General features: G+C 41.3%; 2 long non-coding RNA genes across 2 annotated transcripts in view; one reads left to right on the top strand and one right to left on the bottom strand.

Moving 5' to 3' along the window:
• LOC146894963 (uncharacterized) overlaps window positions 1-18,132 on the bottom strand; it is a 42,626-nt gene extending 24,494 nt beyond the window's left edge. Inside the window, exon 1 of the long non-coding RNA XR_015001158.2 lies at window positions 17,761-18,132. This is a non-coding gene — a long non-coding RNA (uncharacterized LOC146894963). The remainder of the gene's footprint in view (window positions 1-17,760) is intronic.
• LOC148122120 (uncharacterized) lies at window positions 8,705-19,259 on the top strand. Its single transcript, XR_015737808.1, has 2 exons — window positions 8,705-9,090; window positions 18,892-19,259. It is a non-coding gene; the product is annotated as an uncharacterized LOC148122120 (long non-coding RNA).
• Window positions 19,260-20,949: the final 1,690 nt, after the last annotated feature.

Here is a 20,949-nt window from a genome sequence, read left to right on the forward strand (position 1 = left end):
TTTAAACCAAGATTTTATAAATGAATTTCAAATACAGGCATGGTGTTAACACAAAAATTGCCTGGGGTTTTCTATTATACAGTTTTGTTCCACTACTAGGAAGGGTGCTTTGCACCCCCAGAGGCCCTAACTATCTCAAAGTAAGCTCCACAGTGTTTCACATAGAAACCAGATCTCACTTAGTCATGGCCAAGCAGGAGAAGAAGCTACACTGTGCCTCTAAGGTGGCAAGAAACCAAAAGGTCCATTTATTGTCTCTGAATCACCACAGTCCTGCCATGAAAGGAAGTCTTGCCATGCTGAACTGGGAATAGGTGTCTGGGCAGGGCTGAGAAAGGACTGCCTAGTGTGTCGAGGGACTGTGAGGAGTCATCCAGTGCCACTTGAACGCAACCCTGTCCCCAGAATGATTTAAAGCTGACCCAGAGTCTTTCAAAAATAAAGTTCCACTTTGGCAATAGGTAGAGCTAGCTGGACCAGCAGGCAAGGACAACAGGCAAGGACACAGTCATCTCCAGGACGAGATCTGAGAGATGCCACAAAGAACCACCACTTTTTTGTCTGCACTACAAACAGCTCCAGAAAATTGAGACATTGTCATCTTCTCAGTTTACCCTCAAGAAGCAAATTTTCACCTAAATAGAAAAGTTTGAGAGACAGCAAATAACCAAAACATGTATGGATGCTTTAATCCCCTTGGCAGGTATTTTTTCATTACCAACCATTTCAGGCTTTAAAAAGTAGAACAAAAGCCAATCTATCATTGAGTTTTCACAGTAGATGGATAAGAAACAAGAAAATGGAGAAAAACAACTAAGGATGATTGTGATTGAGACAAAGGGCCAGTACAAAACTTTTATTAGATATTCAAGATAGGACAGTCAGCAAAGAAGATCCTGGAGGGCTTGAAGGAGGGAAAGAAGTGCAAGGTTAACACATCTGGATGGAAGAATGAACAACAAGGAACAGCAAGGGGGCAAGACAAGACTTGGGCTGATCTTGTCACAGCACATTTGCTGCTGGTGGTAAATGGGGAACAAAGAAACAGGGATGATGCGGTTCACAAAGGGGCTGGAGATGTGGGATGCCAGAAAAAAAGACAAGGAAGCTGGAAGTCCAAACTAAGTCACTTAAGCTCTCTCAGCAAAGAAAGTCACACAATGACCTTGAATAAGATGTCCTCCCATTTTTTCATCATGGCAGCTGAGGAAAACACACAGGAAAGATAAGCAGGCAGCCTGAAAGCAATACATAAGCCATCACTGAGCTTGACTGGCTTCTGTTGGGTTGTACAGAGGAGCATTAGGTTGAAATGGGTCAAGGGAGCACTGAAGGTCATAAGCCAGCTACTGCAGTAATCAAGTTGGTAACTGAGAAGAAAAAAAAAAAGACATAAAAGTCAACCGAGAAAATTTTAGGAAGCGATAAGAGAATTCAGATTAGAGGCAACTGAGTGCCTGGAAGATGAGATAAAGGAAGCATGATTGTGAAAGGGGCCTGATGCTATTGCTCCTCCCTCTCTACAACTGGACTCCAGGAGCTCAGCCAGTGCTTAGCTGTGGATCTCTGCAACTGCTTCCATCAGTTACTGGATAAAGGTTCTATGATGACAATTAAGGTAGTCATCAATCTGATTACAGGGAAAGGCCAGTTAGGGAACCCTCTCCACTTTTGCTTAGGGTCTTAGTTAGGGTCATTTTTGTGAATTCCTGGGAATTTCCCTAGTGCCAGGTTTCTCACTAACCCCATAATGGCTCCCTCTATCAAGATATCTCTCTTCTTGCTCTTCCTATCTGACCTTCCCCCAAGTTGACCTTCCGGTTCCCTCATGTTCTCCTCCCCCCTCCCCTTTTCCCTTTCCCACTGCCCTTCCATCTCCCTTCCACGCTCCCAATTTTCTTAGGACAGCTTGTCTATTTCCTCTTTCCAGGGGATCCATGGATGTCTCTCTTAGGATTCTCCTTGTTTCCTGGCTCCTTTGGGGTTGTGGACTGTAGGTTGGTTATTCTTTGCTTTTTGTTTAATATCCACTTACATTACTGTGTTTGTCTATATAGGTCTTGGTTACCTCACTCAGGATGCATTTTTCTAGTTCCATCCAATTACCTGCAAGTTTCAAGATGTTATTTTTTTTTTTACTGCTAAGTAGTATTCAATTGTGTAAATGTATCATGTTTTCTTTATCCATTCTTCAGTTGAGGGGCATCTAGGTTGTTTTCAGGTTCTGGCTATTACAAATAATGCTGCTATGAACACAGTTAAGCAAATGTCCTTGTGGTATGAGTGTGCATCCTTTGGGTATATGCCCAAGAGTGGTATTGCTGGGTCTTGAGGTAGATTGATTCCCAATTTTCTGAGAAACCACCATACTGATTTCCAAAGTGGCTGTGCAAGGACTTGGTTCCACATCAAGTGATGTGACAGACTTGTTGAGTCCCCATGGGAGGCATCACCCTCTCTGAGGAGTGGTTGGGGGTGGGGTGGGGGAATGTGAGGGGAACTGGAGGAAAGAAGGGATAGGGAACTGGGATTGGTACGTAAAATAAAAAAGATTATTTTAAAAAATAAAACAAAGGAGGCTAAAAATCAGAGAGAGAGATGCATTCATGTGGGGATTCTACAAGATAAGGATATTAAGGCAAGGCTGTGGACATGGGATTATCCAGGCAGGCGAGTGTCACCTTGCCATAGATGGCACTATAAGTTCCTGGGTGAACTGAGAGAAGTCAGGGCCCATCATTCATGCAGAGAAGAGGAGACACTGGCAAGCACCAACATTGAAAAAAAAGGGAGGGGAATGACCTTAGCGTACTCAGACCCCAGGTTCAATCTTCAGCATCAAAAATAAAATAAAATAAGATAAGATGGAAAACATATAAAAGTGGTACATATATCGCCTTGAAGCTTGATATTGGGAAATAAGATAATATAAAATGTTCTGATAAAGGCCAAGGCTGAGCCCAGGTCTGTCAGCCAGAATGAGAAGACCACTGACGAGCACTCATCCTCCCTCAGGCTGCATTCAGTTGTTGAGCAGCATTCTGTGGAGCCTGAAGGATCCTCACTTCCCTGCCGCTTCTTCAGACTGATGAGAGGCACCCTGCCTGGCCTTCCTTCTCATCTAACATCAGCCCCGATTTGCTTTTATAAGGACAGAGAGAAAACAACTTTCTTTTTTCCTATAAAAGCAACGAAGAAATTTTCCCCTGAATGTGGGAAGAGGATTTGCCTCACTTGGTTCTTTTCCTTAGCTGCTTCATGACTAACATGTGAACTGTCTGCCAGTTCTGAGCTTTTAGCATGGTATGGAGAGTGTGGCTCGCATCGTCATGCCAGTTGTCCCAGACAACCCACAGTTGTCTAATTAACGTACCAGTTGGTGCAGAGGCACACACATCCCAAGGCCAGTTCCTGGCCCTCTCTAGCTCACCTACCGTATCCCAATTCTCTACCATTAAAAGATCTTCCCAGTCTTTGCTGATAAAGCTTTCCTACCCATCCCCCTTCCCCTTGAGCCCCACCACCGGGCTTTCCCTTTATCCTTCTGTTTATCACCTATATGGTTTCCAATCTCTAACTAAAAGGAAATATGAGGCCCTAGGTCATTTACCACATATTTGAGGCATACACATTTTTTTTTCACAAAATGGTTTCTGTGACAGGCATTAAAAATTTGTAAATTTAGTTGCTGAAAAATTTATCTAAGTATGGCTTTCCTTCAGCCAAGCAGTTTTAGGAACAGATTTATTATTCTGAGTTACAGCCAACCCTCACCCTCAGGATCCCAGCTTACCCTCGGTTCCCTTCCATTTCTCATTTTGCTCAGTCAGTTCCACCCACTCCTCATCGTTCTCCCCAACAATCCTGTCAAAAAATCAATTTGCAGCTTCCTCTGCTATTAAAGCGCTGCATCCAGCAGTTCTTTCCTTTTATGGAAGAGAGCCCAGGGTGGAAGTCAGCGCTCCTCGCTCCTTGGCTGATCCCTAACTTAGGCATGACTGGGTTTCTAATGCAGATACTGCACCATTTTAGATAATTATCAGAAACTACTACAATTCAGTCAAACCTCCTTAAAATGGAAATTTTCATTATTATTCCAGAACACTCACTGAACAATACATCACTGTATTTTCTGAAGGCTCCGGCATAGCTCTAATAAATATGACTGAAGCCATGCCCACTAAGTGCTCAGGACTAGAAATGAACAAGAGAATTGCTCCTAAAAGCAGCAGCACTGGGTCCGATAACTCACAGAGAGGCTAAGATTTTGTTCTCCTGTGAATATGTGCTGCTAAAGCTAGGACCTCAAGCAATATAGAAACAGTAATACCAAAGGGGAGATACAGTTGCAGGTCCCGAGGCAGTCATTACCCTGTCCTGAAGATTCATCCGCTGACCTTCAGGAACTGTTTCCTGTGTGTGTGTGTGTGTGTGTGTGTGTGTGTGTGTGTGTGTGTGTGTTCAGTTAAATGCATATATTTAATTATTTGGGAATTTCATATAATATACCTTCCATATTCACCCACCACTCTTCCTCTAAATCCTCTCAGATCCCCCCTGTCCTGGATAGTTTTATGTCAACTTGATATCTGCTAAAGTCAACTGAAAGGAGGGAGTCTCGAGTAAGAGGATGTCCTCATAAAATCAGGCTGTAGGCAAGCCTATAGGGAATTTTCTTAATTAGTGGGTGATGGGGGAAGGCCCAGTCCATTGTGGATGGTATCGTTCCTGGAGAGGTGGTCCTGGGTTCTGTAAGAAAGCAGTCTGAGCAAGCCATGTTGAGCAAGCCAATAAGTAGCATTCCTCAATGACTTCTGCATCAACTCTTGCCTCCAGGTCCCTGCCCTGCTGGGGTTCCTGCCCTGACCTCCTTTGATGATAAGCTGTGATATGGAAGTCTAAGCAAAATAAACCCTTTCCTCCCCAAGTTTCTTTGGTCATGGTGTTTCATCACAGCAATAGTAACCCTAACTAAGACAACCCCAACCTTATAACCCATTCATTCCCATCTATGTTGCCCTTACACTCCTGGGTGTGGGGCTGTCCATCAGAGCAGGACTGACCTACCTGCAGCAACACCCTTAAAGAAAACCAACTCTCCATCCCCTGGAAACCACCACCTGCCCACAGCTGCTTAGTAAGTAGTGGAGGCTCATGAACATCGTCCTTCTCCATGCTTGAATGTCAATGGGCTTGATCTTGTTCAGCTCTTGTACAGGCAACAACAGCTGTGAGTTCATGACTCTAGCAGTCCTGAGTATCCAGATGGCATTGCTTTCTACTGGTCCTCCCTACCCTCTAGATCTCACAATCTTTTCACCCCTCTTCTGCAACAGTCCTAGAGCCTTGGGAAGAGAGTGAGCTACAGATGTCCCGTTTGTGACTGAATACTCCACTGACACTTATTCTTGCCATGCTGACATGTGGTGAGTTCCCATATTAATCACTGTCCACAGGATCAATAAACCTTTCTGGTCAGATCTCAACACTACACTAACCTACAGGTATAGAGATGTGAATATATGTTTTGTTTTGTATTTCAAGACAGGGTTTCTCTGTGCAACATTCCTGGTTGTCCTGGAACATTCCTAGCCTCATTCTAACTGAACCAGCTCCTCAGTCTTATGACAGTGACCTTACAGCAATGGTTCTCAACTTTCCTAATACTCTGACCCTTTAACACAGTTCCTCATGTCATGGCGATCCCCAACTATAAAATTATTTTTATTGCTACTTCATAACCGTAATTTTGCTACTGTTGTGAATTGTAATGTAAATATCTAATATGTAGGAAGTCTGATATGTGACCCTAATCAAAGGGTCACTCGACTCCCACAGGGGTTGCCACCCGCAGGTTGAAAACCACTGCTGTAGAAGGATGCTTTTATAGAATGGATGTCAGTCAATGGAGGTTGTCTGATGCTTTATGATTTGGCAAAACAGGTACATCCTACCTGAAGGTACTCCACTGTTGAGCTGCCCTTCACTGGGAATGTCACATTAATTGCTGTGTTGAGGAGTTTTCTGCCAGCTGTCTCTGCTATAATGCCATTGTTTTTTCCTTCACAATTCATATGAATTTAGTGAGGAACTACTTTAGCACTGTATAAATACCTTATTATGCTCAACTTTCACACACAAATGTTGGCATTTCCTGATGGTTCCTGCCTGCTTAATGAGATCATGGTTGCTGGTCTAATTTCATTATTGTTGCTGCAATAAGATACTCTGACAGAAAGAAATTTAGGTGAGAAAGGAGATTTATTTTTTCTCACAATTTGATGTAATTGCCCGTTACAGTGAACAAGTCACAGAGGCAGGAACTTGAGGCCAGTGGTAATCCCACATCCACAGTCAGGAACAGAGAGAAACAGATACACCCTTGCTTACTTGTTTCATTCCTTGGGGTCATCTCAATTTCTCATACAGTTATACTCATACACAATTCATGACCTTCTGCCCACAGAACAGTGGCTTGGGTCTTCCCACATTGGTTGACTCTATCAAGAACCACGCATATGTGTTGACAAGCTAACCTGATACAGACAATTCCACATGAGACTGTCTTCTCAGATAATTCTAAGTTTGGTCAGGTTGACTATTAAAGCTAAATTCACAGTTGCCAAATGGTCTTTTCTGTTGAGATTACCCAGCTTTCAACTGTAATGATCCTGTTTATATATCATCATAATGCTTTCAAACCATTATGTATGCTATATGCATTATATGGATGCATAATAGATCAGTTATTTCTCATCAATTATATATGACATATGCATTATATGGATACATAATAGATCAGTTATTTCTCATCAATATTTGGGTGCTCAGATGGAAGTAGAGTTATCACAAACTGCTGATTCATTGGAAATCCATACTTCTGGCTTTTCTACTAGCAATCTGGTAAAGGCACAGAAATAATTCCCTGGGCCAGAGTAACTGAACAAACCCTAAGCTAGGATTGTCCTCCCTTGGCTCCAGATTCTGGGCCTGGTGAGTTTGGACAGATTCACATCACCTAAACTGCATTGAGGCCATTCTTTTTAACTTAGTGTTAGTCTCACCAAAAGAACTGCCTGTTTATGCTTCCCCTGAAGACGGACTACAGGAGGAGGCACTGTTAGAGACACATTCCTAATTTATTTAATAAAGTACAGTAAGATATTAAGTTGGTCTACTTAAGTTCTGTTGGAGTTTTAACTATTGCTATTCCATTTTCATAGACAACAGCTAGTCCATATGTGTGTATGTGTGTGTTTCTGTGTGTGTGTGCATATGTGTGTGTGTGTGTCTGTGTGTGTGGCCTTCAAAGTAGGGAACAAATTTCAATAGCTGATCTAGGAACTACCCAGCTTTCCTTTTTCTAATCAGACTCTCATTGGACATATTACACTCTCGTTAGGTCCAACATCACTTCTGGCCTCAAATATTTACAAGGACAGAAGTGTGAATATGAAGTAAGTGTATTTGTCTGATGGGAGATGTTCATGAGCTAACATGAGAGGATTGGTACAAACAGGAGTTAGATACTTGTTTCTGAGCATGCTACTGAGAAAGAGCTAAGAGAGAGAAAAAGCTTGGAAGACACTATCGAAGGATTCAGAAAGTCAAAAGGGTCTGACCAGAAGCACACATGTGAAAGCTCAAATGGAAGAAAACTCCACCAGACTTATTTTTAAAAGGACTGGAGGCAGTTACTGTGTGTTTCTGTAATCTTCGCAATTGAAAGTCAATTTGAAGTGATTGCTTCACATTTCAGACAAGCAGAGAGGAGAAGAGGGAAGGTTAAACTGACAATGTTTAGGTCTACTAGAGAGAGGGCAAAGGGAGAGAGAGAGACAGAGAGAGAGAGAGAGGAGGGAGAGAGAGGGGGGAGGGAGGGAGGGAGGGAGAGAGAGAGAGAGAAGAATTAAGGTATGATTATGACAAATAAACCCCAAACTGTCCAGATTTCTTCTTGTCATATAAGTTGTGTATATAAATGGTTTATTATTGGTATTGTCTTATTACACTTTTATTTACGTAGTGTGTTTGCATATATACACATATGTGCGCATCCCAAGGCACATGTGGACAGGTCAAAAAACAACTTGCAGGAATCACTTTTCTCTTTCCACTACATGCCTACTGGAGATCACATTCAGGATATCAGGCTTAGTGGCCAGTACTTTTAGTCACTGCGATAACTATTGTTTTTGTTGTGGGATGGTTTGGTTTGGAAGGTGTTTTTGTTTCATTTTGTTTTGTTTTATTTGTGTGTGGGGAGTGGTGTTTGTTTGTTTGGTTGGTTGGTTTTTTGCTTAAGTAGCCAGGTTGAGGGAAATGAGGACCTGAACTAATGGGGTTTCCAGATAGACATGTCATAATACAAATGTTGTTTACAAATTACATATCAGTAACCTCTTCAAAGGTAATGCCTTTTGCAAAGCACAAATGAATGTGATTACAGCTAAATATGTCATTTAATACATGTAAAATGTCAAACATTTTAAAAATACATGGAAAATTTTATAATGAGATAATCGTTGTTCCCAAAGAGACAGGAATTATACCTTTATGATGTTATTGACCAGGATGTTAATATTGACTCCCTCGTGGCCTGCACTGAAAGACAACACTGTCAATGTTGAAATTGCAGCTTGCAGGAAATATAACTGACCCATAGGTCCACATACATTTTAGAATTAAGGTTGCTCTCAGAAGTCAACGCTGGCATTCATCTGGTAGAGTAGAAAGAGCCAAAATGAGAAAACAGAAAACCGTAAGCTCCGTGAGTGAAGGATTACTTGTTTTTCCTTTTTAAAAAGTGGAAGGATGTGCAGCTGTTACTAGAAAAGCAGAGTTCCCTTTGTCAAGTTACGGATCTTGTTAACAAGAGCATTTAACAACTGAAGCAGCAGTTGGAAGCTCGGGGACATTCAGTGTTGGAGAAAAAGGAGTGTCGAGGAGGAAGAGGAGAAGGGAGGAGGAAAAAGAACCAGGCAAGTGGAAAGTCTCAGCAGCTTCACAGTGGATGGGCATGGAGACGAAGAAAGGAGAAAGGCGTGTGTTTTGCAATAGAGGTTACTGCGCTGACTCATGGCCAAAAGGGTAAGGGAGCTTCAGAGAGCAAGCAAGAAATCCCAGAGTGTCAGGGACAGAATGCATGCAGCAAGACAGGGAAAAAGAAAATGTGCTTAGTGTCTTGGGAAAAGATAGGAAGAAAGAACAGGGAAAAAATGAGGAGCGGTCAGGTCAGCAGTCAATACTGCACTGGGGGAGGGACTCCCGGGAAGGGTACCTGCACTAAATCAACAGAAGAAACAGGTCTGGCAGCTTAGGGGCAGGGCCCTTCGAGAGAGAACAGTTACAATTCCTGTCTTCAACCAGAAGCTGGAAACGCCCTCTGTTCTCTCCTGATGTTCCAGAGAAACAGAAGGGAACTCTGGTTTCCTTTTATTGGCCTTCTCTAGCACATAGGAAAGTGTACTGTTATCATTTTATAACATGATAATTTCCCCCATATCTTGTCAATAAGGAAAGTTAATTAGAATGCTATCATTCATTAAACATAAGCTACTCAAACATGTTCAATATTGCTTTGTTCTAGTAAATGGTAAGAGAACAGGCATGTTGAACTGTCATTTTGTAGTATAATCCTCTGGAGTCGGCTATGGAGTGAATCTTGAGCTTTTAACCAATTTTGCCCAAGAAGACAAGTGGTACACAATTTACTTTAATTAATAAATGAATCAATTTTAAAAATTTATAAAGCTCAAAATTTTTAATGAATTTAGGATAAAAATTATGGTCATTCATTAAAAATATCCCGAGTGGATAAGGTAATATGAAATTAATTACCCTAAAAATGATACTAGTAATCTAGTTTAAAATGCATAGGATAAACTGAGAGTGGTGAGCAGGCATTGACTCTCAGCATCCAGGAGGCAAAAACGAGCAGATCTTTGTTCGCAGTCAACATTTGTGTGTGAGTGCACATTCGTTTTTGAGCACCTAGGTGCATTTTGGAGTGTGCACACATATGCATGATTATGCATGTGCATATCTAGGGCTGTGTCTGTGTGTATGGAGGCCGCAGGTGTCATTCTTCAGGAGCTGTCCACCTTGGATATTTTTAGCCAGGGTCTCTCCCAGGGACCTGAGGCTGGCTGGTCAGATTAGACTTGCTGGCAACTGTCCCAGGGATCTGCCTGCTCAATACTGGTATGGTGTGAGAGAATTGTCTGTATTCTGCCAATCATGTTTTAAATAAATGCTGATTGGCCAGGCTGGAAGTATAGGTGGGTCAACCAGACAGGAAGTAGAGGCGGGGCAATGAGAACAGGAGAATGCTGGGAAGGAGGAAGCCCATTCCTCTCCGGTTCTGCCCAGGTCACTGAAGAAGCAAGATGCGAGCTGCCATGCTGAGAAAGGTACCAAGCCATGTGGCTAACATAGATTAGAATGATGGGTTAATATAAGCTACAAGAGCTAATAAGTAGCCGGAACTAATGGGCCAATAAGTTTATAATTAATGTCGATTCTCTGTGTGATTTTCTCTGGGACTAAACACATGGGGGACCAGGTGGGACAGAAACCCCAACGAGCCCGGCTCCTCCTGTTATACTGGTATTACAGAGACATGCCCCCACGCCTAGCTTTTAACATGGAGGCTAGAAATCAAAACTTAAGTCCTCAAGGTTGTGCTACAAGCACTACACTGAACCTTCTCCCCAGTCCAGCTCACTGTGCTTTGTGAAGTTCACCATAAACAAAAGACTCTTCTCATAGGGTGAAGAAGCAGCCAGCAGAGCTGCAACCCACCAAGGCTAGAAATAGGTGCTGGTGCCCTCGAAGAATGAAATGTTTGCAATTAAGCCTGATAAATTAGAGGGAAGGTGTGCAACAGCGATCACACCGTAGCTGAGCTAAAGTCTTTCAAGTATTCCTAGTTCATTATAACATACGCTGGAAAACCAGCAGTGACACCCCCCCGGGGGGCTGTGGCTCTGAAGCCTTTCACTTGTCATTTCTCCAGGATCTCCTCAACTTCCCATTCCTCACTTCTCTGACAGTTTAAGTTTGGTGTCTGAGTTCACGGTGCCTCAAATAAGCTACGACACGGAGAAGGGATCAAAAGCCAAGTTCAGTCATCGTCTGCTACTACCAGGCTTTTTGGAATGTTCTTATAATAGTCCTGAACTAGACCAATGACCTAGACTTTCAGTTTTCTCCAAAGCCTGAGTTCCTTACTCGTTCTGCTCCTTCGTTCTGTAAGAACAGAGTGAGAGAGGGGGCGGATTAGTCAGACGCTCCTGAAGAGCAGCCTGCCCTGGAGAGCAGGGAGGCCAGGAAGGAAAGAGTCTAGGTGTCTGGCTGCCAGCACAGAACAGGACGTAGCCTCTGGCTGTGACTTCCACCCTTTACCGGCCCTGACACACAGGCTGCACCTCCTTCTTTCCTGGTGCCGTAGGAATTCCTATAAAGTAGCAAAGGCTGAACGCTTTAAGCAATGCTAAATAAGTAACAGTCGTGTGATTGATTTCAGCTATTTAAAGCTGCATTAATGAGTTAAACATAATGTGGGAGGAATCCAAGCCATCTAAAACCCCAGGGAGTAGCTGCTCAAAGAGTTCTGATTTAAATTCTTCCTCATTCAATTAGGACAGAAACTGTGTCTGTTTTCTCTCTAGCATATTTCATCATGCGATTAACAAATTCATTAATTTGCAAAGCAATGATCTAATGACAAAATATGTCAGGGGAACACTATGGTATTAAGGACCCAGTTGTAGATCTGACTCTGATGTTTAAGCAAGGTAACTTCATCTTGACTTAGATTTGTCTGCTATCTGGAATTAATAACATCACTGATTATCCTAGAGAACAGCTATGAAAAAAATCAAAATGCAAGGACGCCTACTACAGGAGAATTGGAAACTAAGGCACTCAAATTATAGTGTATCCTGCTTCCTTGCTATAAAGATATTGTAAAGTAAAATAGGTATAATGATAATACCTACCTTTCATAGAGTTGCTTTGAGAATTAGGAAGAAAAAAATATATATGTAACCCTCCTGCATAGTGACTGACAAGAAATAGAAGACCAATAAATTATAGCTATTATTTTTTATCATTATTCTTCCCGAGAGACTTTTAAAAGTAATTTCTGCCTCCTGTGAAAGGACTCCGACAGCTGTGCAAACAATGCACAAGTTCCTTGAAATTAATAGAAAATATTCATGTCTCAACTTTCAGGAGTCCATTGTGTTCTTGTTTGCCAGACGAGAACACCATGTGCAGCAGAAGTGAGTCAGTGCGGCCCAGCCTTCCCTAGGATCTTCTAAAGTTTGGCAGAAAGCTAATTAGGAGTAGTCATTGCTCTTTAAGACTCACAGAGATGCGCTTCTTCTGAACTGCATGACGAAATAGATAAGATGTCTATTTTTATTGTCTGCCTTTAGTAGGCAATAAAATGGTAGAGAAGTTAGCCTAGCACTAAAATGCTTGCAAAAGAAACAAACACTTCCTTGCATGCTTATTATTTAGTGAGTTTACGTGTTAACAGAAGTTTAAATGGTCTCTTTTTGAAGTTCTTCAGCTTTGATAGGTGCATGAACTACGACACTATGCTTATCTGTAAAGCTCTTGTCGTTATTAATGGAACTGTTTTATCTCATGCCACCTGTATGAAAGACAGAGCAGATCTTATGATGTCTAGTGTACAGGTTGAAACACTGAGATAGTGTGAGTTGAAGTGACAGCGACATCTGTGAGGTAAGCAATTAAGATGGAGCTACAGTCCAAGTTTCTGGGGTGGTCGTCTTCCTCCATGCTGTCATACCCAAGGCTCCAGAAAATAAAAGCCTCTCAACACTCTCCCATTCTTCAAAATGACCCCAAGTACTATCTATTCAGCAAACAGAAGAACACATTATTCTAGAACATTTATTCCTTCTTTCATTGATGATATATAAGATAAAAAGAACTTGACCTCTCAGATGAGAAGCTTCCAAAGTTGCAAAAAGGAAAGGACTCAGATTCCAAGTGTGAAGCCAACAGCAAGAAGTCTGGAAACCTAGGTTCTAGATAATTCTGTTTCTCATTGTGAAAGTTTAGATAAGTTTCTCATCTCTGTAAAGTTTCTGTTTTATTGCCTACAAAACAAGGGAGTTGAACTGAATGTACTGGACACTGTTAAAATAACCAAGTGAGAAAGTCAGTACTTCAGTTTATGGAGTTTTCCCCTTCATCAGCATATACTAGCAGATACCAGAGAGTCAAAACTAATATAGTTTACAGTAGCATTCTATAAAATAATGATGTATAATAAATGTGCTATCCTTATTAACAATCCATAGAAAAGTAAGCTGTTGTATCTATAAGCATCTTAAAAATTTATCAAGGTCAGAATTGGAGAAGTCGTGGGCTGGTGGGTATAGCTCAGTAAGGTAACAGATTTAACTTGTGCTGAGTTCAATTTCCAGTATACACACACACACACAGAGACATCCATTTACTCAGCTAACCAAAATGTCCTTGTCATTGCCATTTTCTAAGTTTAAAAAATAAATGTTCCCTTTGTGCTTAATCCATCTGGTGGGTCCTAGAAATAAGAGATACAGTCAAAGTGACATCACCCTTGCCGGGAAGAAGCTTGGGTGCACAGAAAGAACCAGCCAGTCTGACCACCGCCCACGGCAGGAGGGTCTTGGAGACAAGTGGAGAGTGTGTCTCCTCATTTTTCACACAGTCCTCAAGACAGGTGTTTGCTTGTTTGTCTGTCTGTCTGCTTCTCTGTTTTGAGGACTTCATTTTCCATAAGCATATTTCCAGAAATCTACTTAAACCTGCTTGTATCTGGCGCATGTTCCAGAAATAGCCTGATTTTTCCCCTAGTATACATGCCATTTACCGTAATCAAAAAATTCCTTTTTAAAAAGGTCAGCTTTATAGAGCTTGATAAACGTAAGTTTATGGTAAATTCTGATAAATTTCTTTCAAAGCCTTTACTCATCATAAGAGAACTAAATTACCATATTCTACAGATCATTGAGAAAGACTATTAACTGGATGATAATACATCATTAATGTTACCCAAGAGAAATAAAAGAGATTTCAGATGACAGGAAAATAACCATTTGTCTTTTGTTAAGAATTCAAAACAATTCAATCATTTTATATCACATGCCATTGCACCCAACATAAGGTTCCAGGTCCTCCAGAATGACAGACACAATTAGAGCTGGTCTGACCCCAGCCTTATGTCCAACGACATCACCTGCCTGCATCTACCCTGGGCTTCAACCACTTCCTGACATGATCAAGTCCTTCACAGCTATGTTTCTCTGTCTGCATCACTCAGGTACAGAACTCTGCCTTTCTCAGTCTGAAGAATCTAAGTTATTGGCAACAAAAATTTCCCTGCTCTTACATCCTCTCATGGTTTCTGCCATTTTCGTATGTACTTCTCATTTTCTTACTCCAACTACACAATGAATTCTCCGATGAGAGAGCCTAATGCCACCACAGTTACATTCCCAGCACGTTTGATGACTGGATCAGCGAAGTTATTAATACCTAGAGATATAAAACCTCACTTTGCATTGCAGGTTTTCCTCTCCTGCCTAGACCTGAGGTCGTTTATTTCTTCTGCCTTGTCGTAGTTTTAATACTGTCCTACATAATCACAGAAACACAGAACACAAGTATTTTTGTAACTAGATAAATAAAATTGTGACATCAGGTTGAAAACCCTGGCTACAACAATGATCTAAATGATCGTATCAGGGCAATCAGAAAAGCCATACAAAGTCAATACTATTCCTTGGGAAAACGTTTTTCCTTATTGTATGTGTGTCCGTTCACACATTCATGTGTGTGCACGTGGGTATTGGTGTACACGCATATCTGTGTCTGTATGTAGAGATCAGAGGTTGATATCGAAGCCTTTCTCGGTTGCTTTCCACTTGTTTGATTTTGGTGAAGACAGGGTCTCTCACTGAATCCGGAGCTTATCAGTTTGATTCCACTGACTGCCTAGCAAGCACTGAGGATCCTCTGGCGCTACTGTCCCCGCACTGGGATTACACATATATGATATGACATGGATGTCTGTGTAGGTTATGGTAGGTTAAAGCTGAATCCTCATGCTTGTAAAGCATTCATTTTATTGACGAAGCCATCTCCCTAACCCAAAAGAAGGAGGACTAGCCATGTAAGACTTACATACTCAAGTCAATCAATTCAGGCTTCAGAATACTGTGAAGGCCTCAGTTGAGTTACCATGATCACCAACATGTAGTTTAGCTTTACATTTTTGTCTTTAGAGATTATTCACTTGAAGGTGTTTTAGACTCACAATTTTATTGTGATAACAAATATCACATGCACTTTTTGTCACTTTTTAATAGATTTACATAATAAAATTTATTTACAAACATTTCATGAGGATACCTGTCTTTGCAATGATAAATTTTTGTTTGTTTGTTTGGGTTTTGGGTTTTTGAGATAGGGTTTCTCTGTGTAACAGGCTGTCCCAGAACTTGTTTTGAAGACCAGACTGGCCTCGAACTCACAAAGATCCACCTGCCTCTGCCTCTGCACCCTGAGTGTTGTATTAAAGGCATGCACCATAACTGCCGAGTGTGATTTTTTTTAAGAGTATAAAGAATTTATAAAAATAGTATGCAAGTTTTTACTTCATGGTGTTAATAATTCTATTAACTTAAATATTCTATATTTTGGAGTTAACCTAGAAAGATAGTTTTCTCAAAATGTCCTCTGAGATCTGGCAATAATTTATACAGCTGTTTGTGTTTAATTGTTAGAGAAAAAAATATTAAAGTACCTGTATCTATACATATCTGTATACATATATACATATATGTATCTACACATGTATGTAAAACAAGTATGATTGCTGTCACATGACTCTTCTAGGAAGACATATAGAAACATCAACTTATCATACATAAAGCAATCACAGGCTGAACAGCCCAACTTGGCAAGTCAGTGAGTTCACTGGTTACTTACAGAAGCAAGGGTGATACAAATACCTCTGCCCCATCATTAGGTCCCCTGTGCACATTGTGAAAAAAATGATCCCTTTCCACACTGGTCACTGGAAGGAACAGCTACACTATAACTGAATTAAAATATTAACTGCAAAATACTTTGTAGATGAAGAGGATTGAGGGGCTAGGGAAAAAAAAGATTCAATGCATTTAGAAGGTCTTTACCCTGCTATACTAGACTTGTCTGGAGAGCTAATAAAACTAAGGGTCCCAAGCTGCCTTATTCTTTCCGATCTGTCCTGCCCTTCTCATGCTCTCCTCTTAACTATGGTGACCAACACACACACACACACACACACACACACACACACACACACACCCCACTCATAGCATGCACGCACATGTACACACATGCACACACATGTGCACATGCACACATATACACATTTAAATACAGATTTCATATGAGAGAAAACGTGCAGTCTTTATCTCTTTCTGTCTGATATATTTCACTTAACATAATGATATCTAGTTCTGTTTATCTTCCCCAAATGTCAGAATTTTATTTTGTATGGCTGAATAGAATCCCATTGTGTGCATGCAACACATTTTCCTCATCCATTCAACTATTGATAGACATTAAAGTTAGTTCCATTTCTTTTAATCTTCCTTGTTTTGTTTCGCTTTTTGTTTAAGACAGCTTCATGTAGCCTATGCTGAAATAGACATATAACCAAGGGTGACCTTGAAGGCAGGATACTCCTGCCTCTAGGTCCCAACAAATGAAATTACAGGCATGAGCCACCATTCCCGGCAGACTCCATTTCCTGGCAGGTATCTCTGACGTATACTGACTTAGAGATGTTCAAGCATTCAGCAGTGCTATGGCTGACTCATATGGTATTTCTAATTTCAGCTTTTTGAGGACGCTTCATAATGACTTTCCAATTTACATCCCCAGCATCAATATATAAGGGTTCCCTTTGCCATACATGTTCAGCAACATTAACCATAATTTGTTTTCTTGATGGAAACCATAGAAGAATCGCATATTAAAAAGATGTTTCCTGCCAGGTGGTGGTGGCGCATGCCTTTAATCCCAGCACTTGGGAGGCACAGGCAGGTAGATCTACAAAGCAAGTTCCAGGATAGATAGGACTGTTACATAGAGAAACCCTGTTTTGAAAAACCATAAAGAAAAAAAGAAGGAAAAAGATGTTTGCTTTTGTTTTATGTATGTGTGTCTTCTTTTGGATTTTAATAGGGAAAAGTACAAAGGCAGACGCAGTGTTTCTCACTGTGCGGCCCAAGGCCCTTCTCTGTAAGAACTGTTTGAGCAGCTCAGTAAAAAGGAGTCGTGAACCCCATCCCAGACCCTCCGAATCAGTACTTACATCTGATTCTGGGACGTTTTAGCTTCTATTAATCTCTTTCATGACACTAATGTAGTGGGTTAATAGCATCTAAACTCAAGCAGCCATCCCTAGAAGGGTTTCAAATCAAGTTGTTAAAAGTAACAGTGTGGGTTTTTCAATAAATCATATACTTAACGACAAAAATAAGTTAAAACTTTTTTTTTCTTTTATTCAATAGCTCATGCTGAATTTTGCTCTTGAGTTAGTCAACGTGCTTTGAAACAATCACCAGGGATTCAGCAGACGAACGAGAAAGCTAACAAATCACCAGCTCCAATATCAAATACCTAGTATGACCTTCAGAAACTAGAGTCATCTAATCAAAGAAGCGGTTTTCCTTGCGTGCTCACCTGTTTATTCCTAGGCAGGCTCTGGTTTATGCCAGGCTGGCCTCCATCGACCTCCTGGGCACTGGGATTGCAGGTCTTTACTCTAACCAGTCTATGTGGTGGCAGAGATGGACCCCCAGGGTTCATGCATGCTAAGAAGGCATTCTGCAGATAGAGCGACAATCCCAGTGCAGAAAAGATCTTTCGTAAGAGTCATCTGTATCTTCATTCTGCAGAACGGCTGCACTGGGGATTTAACTTGTGACAGTCCAGTGGCCTGAAGGTCACAGCTCTGCCGTAACACAGAGACTGCAGAGAGTGCTCTGCCCTTTCTGTTACCTTGCCTTACCTTGCGAGCTGTACCAGAGCAGTGCAGCTGTGGGTCCACGTGTGTGGAGCCTCTATTTGGACTAAATCTGGCAAGCAGAGCAGAACAACAATGTTAAGACGATGAATCACCTTCAGTTATAACCGTGCTCACTTTCTTTTCTTTCTTTTTCATTGGGGCGTCGGGGGGGGGGGGGGTGGGGATTGTTGGTTCAAGACAGGGTTTCTCTGTGGAGCTTTGGAGTCTATCTGGGAACTCACTCTGTAGACCAGGCTGGCCTGTCACGGAGACCCACCTGTCTCTGCCTGAGAAGGTTGGAGTAAAACTGCCTGGTCAGAGCTCCCTTTTCGAAGAGCAATTTCCATAAGAATTAAATTGATCTGGGTACCAGAAAGTCAGTTGTTGCTTTTAATAAGAAAAAAAAATTAACAACTTTCAAGACAATTTCAATTATTTGTATTTTTCTGAATCATTTTAATAAATATTTTTATAAAGGAATTGCATGGTTTGCTTCCAAATAATCCAAAATTCAAATTAAAGAAAGGTGCTTGACAAGAGAAAGTAAAAATCTCCCAGAACCCTTCAATTATAGATTTTATACAAATACTCAAATCTCGAAGGTTTACCTTTTAAAATAATAAAATACATCAGATGCAAAGTTTCTGTCACTAAGTAGAGAGGAATAAGAGTTTGAAGCAATATTTACTGAAATCATGATGTAAATATGCCATAAACTTTGAGTTAGATCAAATGTGGGGGAAATATATTTATGTATATACTCATTATCTTTCCAGAATTAAGCTTTAGTTTTCTTGTCCTAACAGAAATCCAAAGAAATAAAATTTCTTGGCCTCTCTCAAGGTTGAAGATGGAGTATGTAAATCAAGGCCTGCTTGAACTAAGATTCAAGTTTAAGGATGGACTTTATCTCAAGGGAAAAGAGGTCTGGGGACAGAGCTTAACAGCCGAGCAGCCCAGCAAACTGCACACACACTCACGGGAGGAGAATCTTCAGCCTGGTAAAGCGACACACACCTGGAATCCTAGCACTCAAGAGGAAGGCTGAGGGGGAAGACTATGGCCCCCATGTCAACATGGACTGTAGAGTAAGACATTGTCTCAAAAAAATAATAATAATAAAAAAAACCTAAAACGAAAACAAAAATAAAGCAAAAACCTTGATTCACACAAATTGTTGGCTCTTAGGGTCAGTAGTTTTGCTTGTTTTCCTATTTTTAGCTTTTCTTGATGAATTGCATACTGGAATAATTGTTGCTTCAGATGACATTGCTTTACCCCATTTCCTCAGTGAAGTTATGCAATGCCTCTTAGTTACAGAAAGGAAAAAAAAATTTCCTTCAAAGGAGAAGAAGGAGGGGTCAGTGGTGAGAAGTCACTTTTCAGAGTTTACCTGGAGTGCCCTCTACTCCCAGATAAAAGTTAAGTTTTGCCTGTTTGGCTAGTCACTCAAGGAGAGCTGTTTTCAAAAGGAATTCAAGGTGTGAAAGTCCTGTCTTTCTCTCCTCCATATTTTAAAGATTTATTTTATCTTTAATTATGTCTGTTAGGAAAGGTGCAGGAAAGCACAGAGATCCTTAGAAGTCCCAGGTCTCTCATCCCCCTAGAACTGGACTTTGAGGCGATTGTGAAGCACCTGATGTGTGTGCTGGGAACCAACTTACAGTCTCCTGCAGGAGTAGCATGAACTCTCAATCACTGAGCTTAACCAGCTCCTCAGGCCCCCTCTTGCAGATTTGAAGTAAAATCTTTGAAATAGAGAGTCTCCATTCTCCCTCCTTGCTGTGCAGGACAACCTGTACACTACATGCCCCAAAGCATCCATATGGCTCACTCTGTATTCCTCATTGTTAGTGCCATCGTCCAATAACTCCCCTTTACTAAAATGTTAAAGATCTTTTACTGAAGCTCTTAAAGACTATTGCCAGAATGCAAAGAGCCAAAATTATCCTCGTGGTCTTACTCCACGGTCCGCTCTGTTCCTTGGCAAGTTCCTTCATGTCTTTCATAATCTCCCATTTTAACAGTGTACCTAAGCGTGATTGAGCGCTCATGTGACCCTGGTTGTTACAGTTTGAGTATAAAGCTTCCCTCCAAAAGATTCATGTATTTACAGCTTAGTTTCCAGGTAAGTACTGTTTGGGGAAGGTCTGGAAACTTTAGAAGCGGGGCCTACGTGGAGGTTCTAAGTCACTTGATGTTTGATTTCAGCTGTGAGGGTTTTGTCTTGGGCTTTCTTGAGTGAACACCCTATGCCACTTGTTCGAGCTGCCAAGATGTGCCCACTGCCGAATTTCAGGTCAAGGAACATTACAGTAGTTTGCAAAAGCACGGAAGAGGGATTTACTACAGCTGGGTAACTTGGCAGTGTCTATTCCACAGGAGAAAAATGACTCTCCTCCTCTGGAACCCAGTGACCTCCACTCTCAGGGAATGATGTGGCCTCATGAACCCTTCTGTGATCCATAACAGAATTCTGAAGAGCCCAATCATGCGTTCTTCCTGGGCAGGTAACCGCAGCTACTGTGACTTCCTGACTGCAATGACTCTGTCATGTCCCGAAAACAGAGATTTCTTACTTTCTTTCTCTCGTTAAATCAGTTGAAAAACAATGTCTGCCGTAACAAGAAGGAAACTGCACATTAAGCAGACTCTAGGGAAGATTTGCAAGGTCTACATTAATAAAGTTGCTCTATTGGGTGCACATCAAAAATAAGTGAATGACCTAACCGAGGGACTGAAAATGGACGGGAAAACATCTGTTCCTTCACTGATTTTCCAGTAAGAAAATAAAGGTTCGAGAGGTAAAGGCAGAGACAATGCGACGCTGCCTAATTTCCTCTCATCCTCCTTCATCCTCTCGT

The sequence above is a fragment of the Myodes glareolus genome, chromosome 5, assembly GCF_982192425.1.
Source record: "Myodes glareolus chromosome 5, mMyoGla1.1, whole genome shotgun sequence".
NCBI lineage: Eukaryota > Metazoa > Chordata > Mammalia > Rodentia > Cricetidae > Myodes > Myodes glareolus.